Source organism: Monodelphis domestica, chromosome 2 (genome assembly GCF_027887165.1).
Source record: "Monodelphis domestica isolate mMonDom1 chromosome 2, mMonDom1.pri, whole genome shotgun sequence".
In the NCBI taxonomy this organism is placed as follows: domain Eukaryota; kingdom Metazoa; phylum Chordata; class Mammalia; order Didelphimorphia; family Didelphidae; genus Monodelphis; species Monodelphis domestica.
The window spans coordinates 162,899,226-162,910,735 of NC_077228.1; positions in this window are offsets into that span (position 1 = coordinate 162,899,226).

The following is an 11,510-nucleotide window of genomic DNA, read 5'->3' on the forward strand; positions in this document are numbered from 1 at the left end:
CCAAGCTTTGCTTTGATTTTGTATTCAGAAAGATTAATAGAGGCACTCATTCTCATTACAGCAGAACTGAACTGTTGGCTATGGTTCTACAGCTGATCTCCTCTTCCCTCAAATCCTTCTCCCAACCCCTACCTATACTAAGAGCAAAGGATCTAACCTATTTCGCTAAGAAGATCAAGTTACCTTGGCCTCTCTTCTTTATCCTTAAAACTTCTCAGCATTCTCACCCAAATTCCCTCTGGTCTCAAAAGAAGTCATACCCTGATTAAAGCTAATGATCTTGGCCAGCATTCATAATCCTATTCCATCCTGTCTTCCCTAGAATCTTACCCTGTGTGGCCTCTTCTATCTCATGTATCTTCTAGCTCTTCTTCACTGATTCATCTCCTTAGAAACATGCCTCCAGTTGTGTCCAACTCTTAGTGACTCCATTTAAATTTTTCTTAGCAAAGATACTGGAGTGGTTTGCCATTTCCTTATCCAGCTCATTTGACAGGTGAGGAACCTAAGGCAAATAAGGTTATATAACTTGCCTAAGGTCACATTCAGACATAGGTGTCTGAGGTTGGATTTGAACTCAGGAAGAAGAATCTTCCTGACTCCAGGTTTAGCTGTCTATTCACTGTCCTGTTTAGCTGCCTCATGGAAAAATGCTTAAGTCTCCCTAAAAGGACATTTTGAAAAATGTTTTTCCTTACTCATACACTTACCAACCAGTCTCTTTCCTCTCCATTACTGCTTAATTTCTTGAAAAATTGGCATTTGAATGCTTCTACTTTCCTCCCTACCTATTTTCTCCTCTACCCCCTTGCATCTGGTTTCCATTTCTACAACTTTACTGAAATGGCTCTCTCAAAAAATCATGAGTGAACTATTAATCAAAGTAAATGACCTTTCTTAGTCATCATTTTCCTGACCTCTCTACTGCTTTTGACATGTCGACCACTTCCTACTATATACTTTACCAGGCATTTCTCTCTTAATACTTCCTCCTATTTCTGCAGATATTCTCTCTGTCCTTGACTGCAGAGACTCTACGTTCTTGGAGTTAGTTCTCTTCTTATCTCTCTCTACAATCTCTAAATCAGTGATCCTATGATCCTTCATTGGCTCTGTGTTTTGCTAAGGGGACAGTATAAAGACAGGAAGAACTTTGATTACCACAACTCCAACTACCAACTCTATGTAAATGACTTCTGAATCTATATACCCAGTCTTCATTGTTATGAACTAAAAACACACATTTCTGAACATCCTTCAGGATATCTTCATCTGGATAGCCTACCAACACTCAAATTCAAATAAAGTCCAAATTATCTTTCTCCCTAAACCACTTGCACTCTCTCTTTGTCTCACTGTCTCTCTGTCTCTGTCTGTCTGTCTGTCTGTCTCTATCCCTCTCTCTGTCATTTTGTTTCTGTCTCTGTGTTTCTCTCTCACCTATTTTTGTCCATGGCACCATCATTCAACCATTTTCATGTTTGCACCCTTAAGATCATCTTTATCTATTCTCCTTCCCTTACCATCTACATAGTTTACCAAGTCCTTTTGATTTCACATGAACATCTCTTGAATCCACTTCCTTCTTCTCTATTTTCCCTGCCACCACCCCAGTTTAGGTCCTCATTATCACCTATCCAGGATATGGCAATAGCCTCCTAAAAGATATTCCCATTTCTACATTCTCTCTGATTCAATATTTCTTCTCTATATATCTTATCATATCACCTCCATACTGGGATATCTTCAGGTGTTTCTATTACCTCTGGAGCCAAGTTCAAACTCCTCTTGCTGGCATTCAAGGCTCTCCATGACCAGGGACTACTTTATTATTTCAGTCCTATCTCAAATTACAATTTTTCATCCACTCTGTAGTCTTACCAAAATGGGCTACTTTCTTCCTAAAACATACAAGCCCTCCTACCTGTTCATTTTGTTCCCTATCTAAACTTCTCTCTCTCTCTCTCTCTCTCTCTCTCTCTCTCTCTCTCTCTCTCTCTCTCTCTCTCTCTCTCTCTCTCTCTCTCTCTCTCTCTCCTTGTGAATTCCTGCCCATGCTTTATTAAACTCCATCTCAAATGCCAAGCTTATTCTGGCTTCTCCTTTAAACCCATTCTTTCTTCCATCATCCTCAATTTATTCCTCTCTCTCAATTCCTTATTCAATGCCTACAAACATGTTCAGGTCTCTTCTGTTTGGTCAAATGAAATTAAATGAAGTAATATGTAAGGTACTTTGCAAATCTTAAAGTTTGCTAGATAAAGAGCTATATAAATGCTAGCTACTATCATTATTAGCTTTATCCTTTAAAAAAATCACAATAAATCCTTCTTTTTATACTGACTTTCCCTCAATCTATACACTCTTTCATTGCTAAACTTAAAAAAAACAACACTTTCTTTCTTTAATCAAAATTAAGTAAAGGTCCGAAGGCAGAAGAGCAGTAAAGGTTGAGGTTAAATGGCTTGACCAGAGTCACAACAGTTAGAACAGTTAGAAGTATATGAGGATGATTTGAACCTAGGAACTCCTGTCTCCAGGCACTGAGCTACCTACCTACCTCCTCATTGCTAAACTTTTAGAAAAAATGCCCTACACTCATGGCCTTCCTTACTTTTTTTACTATCTATTCCCTGCTAATCAGTTCCTTGCAATGTCCCTCCCAACCTATTACAACTCTCTTTCATTTCAACAATGGCATGTGAATGGTCATATCTAAAAGTGTTTGGTCCATCCTCATGTTTTACCTTTTTTGAACATTTGATAGTATTGGTCACACACTCATTTTGGATGGCCTCTCGTCCTCTGATATTTATAACATTGTTCTCTCTTCATTTTCTTCCTACCTGTCTGGACTTCTTTTTTTATTTTTTTATTTAAATTTATTTATTTATGTAGAATATTTTTCCATGGTTAAATGATTCATGATTCCTCCTCCTTCCCTTCCCCCTTCCAGAGATGACAAGCAATTCCACTGGATTATACATGTGTCATTGTTCAATGTTTCCATGTTATTCATATTTGCAATAGAGTGATCTTCTAACATCAAAACCCTAATCATATCCACATTGAACCATATGATCTATCATGTGTTTTTCTTCTGTGTTTCTGTTCTCACAGTTCTTTCTCTGGATGTGCATAGCATTCTTTCTCATGAGTTCCTCTGGATTGTCCTGAGTCATTGCATTGCTGCTAATAGAAAAGTCCATTACATTTGATTGTGCCATAATGTATCAGTCTCTGTGAACAATGTTCTCCTAGTTCTGTTTCTTTTGCTCTGCATCAATTTCTAGAGGCCTTTTCAATTCACATAAAAATTCTCCAGTTCATTATTCCTTTCAGTACAATAGTATTCCATCACCATCAGATACCATAATTTGTTCAATGATTCCCCAGTTGATGAACACCCCCTCATTTTCCAATTTTTTGCCACCACAAAGAGCGCAGGTAAGAATATTTTTGTATAACCATTTTTTATTATCTCTTTGGGGTACAAACCTAACTGTGGTATGGTTGGATCAAAAGGCAGGCATTCTTTTAAAGCCATTTGGGCATAATTCCAAATTGCCTTCCAGAATGGTTAGCTCAATTCACAACTCCACCATTAGTGTCCCAATTTTGCCACATCCCCTCCAACATTTATCACTTTCCTTTGCTTCCATATTGGCCAATCTGCTAGATATAAGGTTTAATTTCCCAAATATATAAAGAACTAAGTCAAATTTACAAAAAATCAAGCCATTCCCCAGTTGACAAATGATCAAAGGATATGAATAGACAGTTTTCACATGAAGAAATCAAAACTATCAATAAGCACATGAAAAAGTGTAAATCCCTCTTGATTAGAGAGGTACTCTGAGGTACCACCTATTTGGACTTTCATCAGATCATCATCTTCCTACCCCTTTAGCTTGGGTGTTCTACCAGTCTCTGTCCTGGATGATCACTCTTAACTTTTTTTTTTCACACACCCTTTAGCTTATGGACTCCTCAGAATTACATTTTTAAATATATAAAATAAAACAAAAAGGATTATGAAGGAAGTCAATTATGTTGAAATGTAATTCTCAAGAATTGTTTTTTTGTTAATACATCATGGATCCAGGTCAAGATCCTCTAATTCTATATATTCTCTTCTTGAATGATTTCAGTCCATTCCCATAGCATAAATGATCAACCTAGGCGATGACTCACAAATCTACCTGTCTAACCCTAGATTGTTCCTTGAACTCTAGTCACACCTCCAGTTGCAATATGCATATCTCTACTTGGAAACTCAATCAGAACACCAAACTCAACACATTCCATTCTGAAAAAAAAAATAAAAAAAATTATATATATATATATACATGCCACCAATCCAATACCTAGAAGCCATCTAGGCTTGCAACCTTAGAGTGATCCCTCTCCTTTCCCTTATTCCCCATCCCATCTAATCAATTGCCAAGTCTTATCCTCTACAGTGTATATCACATCCATCTCCTCCTTTCCACTCATATTGCCACCACCCTAATTCAAGTCTTCATCACCTGTCATCTAGACTAATCTAATAGCCTCTCCCCTGCCTACTCATCCTTCACAGAACTCCTTAAATAATCTTGATGCCCATGTCTGACCTGTCACTCCCCTCCTCAGAATCCTTCAACAGCTTTCTGAGCTCCCCTTCCAGTTTTATTTCATATTACAACCCTTACCACATTCTACATTCCAGTCCAACTAGACTACTACTAATTCCTCAGTCTCTCACATCTGTGCATTCATACATTATCATTGTCACCTGAAATATGATCCTCTGCTGAGATTTTTTTTCCTTCAACACTCAGTTCAAGTGCCATTCCTCCACAAAGTTTTTCCTCATCTTCCCAGCTAAAAGCAATTTATCTAGATCTTTACTTTACCCCATTAGTCCACTTGGAATTATACTTACTTGCAAGCATGCCACATACCCTCATTAAATTATAAACCCCTTAAGAACATGATCTACACAGGTCTAGAAATGGGAGGTCCTAGGTTCAAATCTGGCCTCAGACACTTCCCAGCTGTGTGACCCTAGGCAAGTCACTTAATCCCCATTGCCTAGCACTTACCACTCTTCTGCCTTGGAACCAATACATAGTATTGATTCCAAGACAGGAGGTAAGGGTTTAAAAGAAAAGAACATGATCTACAACAAAAATAAGATATTTCCAAATTTATCTGTGGGGGATGAACTATGATGTTATTGTAAAGTCTCCAAGATTGAAACCAGTCCATATGTAGATTACAGAAGCATTGAAGAACTTGTTGCAAATGTGTTGGAAGAAAAGGCAAATGTTTGATGAGAAAATGAGAGAGAGAGAGAGAGAGAGAATGTTGCTTATTAAGACTTAAGGTCTTAAACTATATGCTTAACTAATTCAATGAAAGTTTCACTCATTCAATAAATATTCATTAAACACCTATACTATGTGTAAAGAAGCATCATACTAGATTAATAAATCATGATCCCTGTCTTACACCTTTGTGACCATTAGGCCACGATTCACATTTCTTACAGGTTCTTCTTTTAAAAAATATTTTATTTTGCCAATTCCATGTTATAACAATTTTTCAATGTATTTTCCAAAATCATAAGATCCAGGTTATCTCTTTTCCTTCCCTCTCCCCTCTCTAATATGGCAAACAATTTGATCTAGGTTATACATGCATGATCATGCAAAACATTTCCATATTGGTCATTGTTGGGACAGTAAATTCATATAAAAACAAAACCCAAAAATAAACACACACATAAAATGAAGTGAAAAATTGTATATGTTTCATTCTGTAATCATACTTCATCATTTCTTCCTTTGGAAATGAATAGCATTCTTTGTCATAAGTCTTTCAGAATTATCTTGGATCATTGTATTGCTAAGAATAGCTGTCTCACAGTTGACCATCATACAATATTGGTGTTACTGTGTACATGTTCTCTTGGCTCTATTTACTTCACTTTGCATCAATTCATGTAGGTCTTGTCATTTTTTTCTAAAATAATCCTTTCTCATTTACAATAGAACAATTGTATTTCCTTACAATCATATACCACAATTTGTTCACCCAATTTCCAGTCAATGGACATCTCCTCAATTTCCAATTCTTTGCTGCTGCCAAAAGAGATGCTATAAGCATTTTTGCACAAAAAGGTCCTTTTTACCTATTTTTGATCTCTTTGGGATCTAGTAATGGTATTACTGGGCCAAAAGGTGTGCAGAGCTTTAAAGTCCTTTGGGCCCTCTAGAATGGTCAGATCGTTCACAACTCCACCAGCAATGCATCAGTGTCCCAATTTTGCCACATCTCCTTCACATTTATCACTTCCCTTTACTATCATATTAACCAATCTGCTAATTATGAATGGTGGTACTTCAGTTATTTTAATTTGATTTTCAATCAATAGTAATTTAGAACACTTTTTCATATGGTATAGCTAGCTTTGATTTCTTCATATGAAAACTGCCTTTTCCTGTCCTTTGACCATTTGTCTTCTTTCTTATAAATTTGACTTAGTTCACTATATATTTGAGAAATAAGGTCTTTATCAGAAAAATTTTCTATAAAAAAAATTCCCCAATTTGTTGTTTCCCTTCTAATCTTGGTTGCAATGGTTTTACTTGTACAAAACCTTTTTAATTTAATATAATCAAAATTAATCATTTTATATCTCATAATGTTCTCTACTTCTAATTTGGATATAAATTCTTTCCTTATCTGTAGATCTGACAGATAAACTATTCCATGCTCCTCTGATTTGCTTATGGCATCGCCTTTTATGTCTAAACCATTTAGAGCTTATCTTGGTAAAGGGTGTGAAAGATTGGTCTATACCTAGTTTCTGCTATACTGTTTTGTTTTATTTTGTTTTGTTTTCAGTTTTCCCAGCAGTTTTTATTAGACACTGGGATCTTTGGGTTTATCAAACATTAGATTCCTATTGTTATTTATAGCTGTGTATTGTGTATCTAATTTATTGCATTGACCTATCATTTTATTTCTTAGCCAGTACCAGATAATTTTGATGATTACTGCTTTATAGTACATTGTGGAGATCTGGTATTGCTAGGCCACCATCCTTCACATATTTTTTCATTAATTCCCTTAATATTCTTGACCTTTTTTCCTTTCAGCTGAATTTGTTATTTTATTTTCTAGCCCTATAAAAATAATTTTTAGTAACTTGATTGGTATGGCACTAAATAAGTCATTTAGGTAGAATTGTCATTTTTATTATATTTGCTCAGGTTACCCATGAGTAATTAACATTTTCCAGTTGTTTAGATTTGACTTTATTTGTGTGAAAAGTGTTTTGTAATTGTGTTCATGTAATTCCTGTATTTATCTTGGCAAATTGACTCCCAGGTATTTTATACTGTTGAGAGTTATTTTAGGAATTTCTCTTTTTATCTCTTGCTGCTGGACTTTGTTGGTAATCTTATATGCTCTTTTATTCTTATCTTCCTCCAAGCCTAATAGCAACTCAAAATCCTCAAAAAGAAATTGTTTTCTTCATTGAAATCTTTTACCTTTAATCTTAGATTAGGCCCTACTCTAAGCCAAGCTATTGCCATCCTAAATCTTCTTTCCAAATGGCCATTTTCCCACAAGAGTGCTTAATGTTGATGCTTGGACTAGTCCCTCCCCTGAAAATTAATTGTAGAGCCTTCGACACAGTGCTAATACTATGGGGTCTTTGAAATAGCTTGTGATCCTTTTTAGCCACATGAGAATAAAAATAATTTCAACAGGCTGACTTGTTGGCTGATCCTATCAAAGAGAAAGCAAGCTTTTGAATTCAAAACTTTATTATATTTTTAAAGCCTATTTCATTCATTTTCCTATATACTTTTTAGTGAAGTCATTTGGTTCACCGCTGATTTTGAAACCAAGCAAAAATGCCTACCACTGGTTTTTTAGGAAGGGCAAACAAAAATCAGCAGACACAACAAAATCTCACCTGATGGACAACGCCTCAGATTCCAGTGCTGTCAGAAAGCACCTCCCTGAAACTCCTCCAACATGCCACAAACCAGTGTCAGAGGGCAGTCTCCCCAGAATTTATTATTCTGGCCCTTCACTCAGCAGCAATTCCACAAGCCACACCTAGGAGCCTGGAGCAGAGTTTCTTTTTAAGATTTGAAATCTCACTGCCTTGGCCCTTCTCTAAAGCTCCAGGTGGGCATTATTGAGGATGCTGGCAATCAGAAGCCTGGAGTTCTACAGAATTCTAGCTCCACCACTAACTAGTTATTTTATCTTGGGCAAATCACTTAACAGTGCTCCAGTTTTCCTATGTGACAAATGGGGATAAAAATACCCATTAAATCTCCCAGAGCTGTTTGTTTTTTCCTTTAAAAAAAATTATGAATGTAAGAGGTTATAGGGACTGAATCTGTTATTTCATCCATACTGGTAAACTCCTAGACAAGAAAACTCTTTCTGCCAAAGCAAGTAGATACCTTCTCTGCAATTTATTATCTTAGAAGGGCAGCTAGGCCACACAGTAGATAGAATGCCAAGTCTAGAGTTGGGAATACCTGGGTGCAAATCTGGCCTCAAATGTTGCTTAGCTGTGTGATCCTGGCCAAATCACTCAAACGCCATTGCTTAGCCTTTATTTCTGCCTTAAAATCAATACTTTGTATTGATTCTAAGATAGAAGGTAAGGGTTTAAAAAAATTTATGGGCTTTGAGCTAACTAAAACAGTAAGAGGTTAAAGGACTTGCTTAGGGGTCACATTGTCAGGAATGTGTCGGAAGTAGTACTTGAACCCCCATCTTCCTGGTCACTATGCCAGCATCAGCAAAAATAATTAAATAAATATACAAAACAAGGAATAAAATCTCACATCAGTTCTTATCATTTAATAAGGTAGAAACAAATAAACATCAGACAACCCAAAGATGCCTTGCTGCTATTCTCTTCCTTACTCTCCCTTCCAGAGCTAGCTCAAGTTCCACTTTTTAAGCACTGATTTTTCTTTTCTTTTTTTTCTAGTTTTATTTATGCCTGTAGTCTTTTATAATACATTTACTTCCAAATATATTCCTTCCTCCTCCCCTAACGATAGAGTCATCCCTTGTAAGATTAAAGGGGGTGGAGGAGAGGTGAGAGGGAAGCATTTCAACAAAAATAACTGCTTCCACAGTGTCCAGAAGCATAGACAGTATTTTATGTCCATGGTTCCCCCACTTCTCTGATGGGAGGGATCTCTTTTGAGACCCTGTTTGGTCAGCAGAATTAGTGTTCAGTTTAGCTTTCTTTCCATTTACATTGTTGTGGACATTGCGTGTATTGTTTTCATCTCGGAGCTATTGTAAGCCTCAAATGAAATAATTGGGGTGAAAGTGCTTTAGAAAACAAAAGGACATTATGAACATATATGGCAATATGGTCCCTATGCAACAGATGGTCTGTTTTCTGAAAAACAGATCTAGCCAAGTACCAAGGGGATCACTCCTGGGAGACTGGCCACTTGATAATGAGTTCTTTGGCCATGGCAACATGGAAAAACCTAAAGCATTATTGAATCATTACTGCATTAAAAGCACTAATTTGAACCACACTGCAAAGTGCAATCAAAGAATGGGCTTGGTTGTTTAGATATGAATCTCCATTTGGGGAGAGAAGTCAGTGAAAAGCAATAATATCTCCTGTGTTGAAATTTTCTCATCATTGTTTCAACAATTTTCAAAAACCACACATAAAAGACTCTCCACACGAGAAAGTGGAAGGAAGCTATTCCTCCTGCATCCCTGGACCCCAGACTTATGATCTTATGGCACTGCACTAAAGTAGGGCTTTCCCCTTCATGTAGACATTTCCTTTAGGGGCAGTTAGGTGGCCTAGTGAAGAAAGCACAAGTCTGGAGGCAGGAAGACCTGAGTTCAGATCTGAACCCACATACTTACTAGCTCTGTGACCCTGGGCAAGTCACTTAGCATTAATTATTCTCAGTTTCCTCAACTTTAAAATGGGAGTAATATTAACAGCAACCTATCTCATAGGGATGCTGAAAGGATCAAGTGAAATAATATTTAGAAAGTACTTAGCATAGTCCTTGGCACATAGTAGGTGCTCAATATAAATACTGCTTCCCACCCCTTTCCTTTTTGCAGAGGTACCAAGCTAGTGATTGGGACCAGAACCAGGGGTTCTTGACTTCCATACCAAATTCTAAGCCATGGTGTCTTTGGCACTCTAGCTCCTAAATTAGCTTCATTTAGAACTCTAGCTTGAGGATAATCTTGAAAGTAGAGAATCCTTGCAATGAGTCAGAAGTGGGAAAAGTGAGAATCACCTCACTGTAAGTTCTGAAGAAGTGGACAGCTTATAAAAATTAGGAACATCTTGGCCTCAAAGTTATGCAGTTCAGTGAAAGCCCAGCATTAGCAAGTGGCATATTATATCCATTTTGTAGATAAGGTGGGGAAAGCAATATGAGATCATTTTAAATGATAGAATTTCTTTAACCTTAGAGACTCGGTAGATCTAGCCACCTAGTTTTATGAGGATTGCAGAACACTGGAACTGGAAGAATGTTGGAGATCATCTGGTTCAACTATCTCATTCTACAGATGAGGAAACTGAGACCCAAGGGGCTGAGGAAGTGATTTGCCCCAGAGGATGCAACTCATTAGTGGAAAGACTAGAGCTAAAAGTTCTAATAATTCAGTGGTTTTCCCTCTAGACCTGTCGTGCACTTGTCTGGCTTTTCTTCCAGTCTTCTATCAGACAGTGACAGTGACTGAGCTCACAAGACCACAATATCCTGGCCCCATGATAAGACAGCAATTGGTTTTCAATGTGAGTGTTGTACTACTCGGCTTTGGGAGGGTGTCCATAACCCACAGTGAGAAAGGATTTATGCCAAGTGCTAAGTAAAGAATGCTAGTTTCATTTATTTTTCTATTTGTAGACTATCCCAGCCCCACCTTTTCCCCTGGGAAGGTTAGAGTAATATAACATTTGTGTGGGCTGGTCATTTTTAGCACTAACTTTCAAGGTTCTTTTTATAGCAATACCTTGTGTATAGTGTGTTAGGTTAGGGAAGAAAAGAAGCAAGATGGTGTGTGAATGAGGAAAGAAAGAGGAACAGGGCAGCCATGGGCACACAGTACCATAAAATAAAGGGCAAGATTGACAGACCCTCCAGAAAGTTGAGGTACTTGCAACACTACCAAGCTTTGGAAAAATTACATTTGAGAAAGGTACTATGCTTACCCTTTCCCCAAATTCAATCACAGGTTTGGCCCAGAATGTCAGTCCAGGTGACAGCAGTCTCAGAGGGCCAAACTGGAACAATTCCAAAAAGACCAAGTTACTCCCTTTGTAGCCATGTATAGGGAGAAGCAGGGAGTTTGGGTGCCAGCTACCATGGCCTTAGTAATTTAGTTCATGCCAGCATTTGGACCTCAACAAGAAATGGTTCTGATGTAGTTCGGAGAAAGGTTCCAAGGAGTTTCTAAAGATCAGAAATGACCTGGGAGTT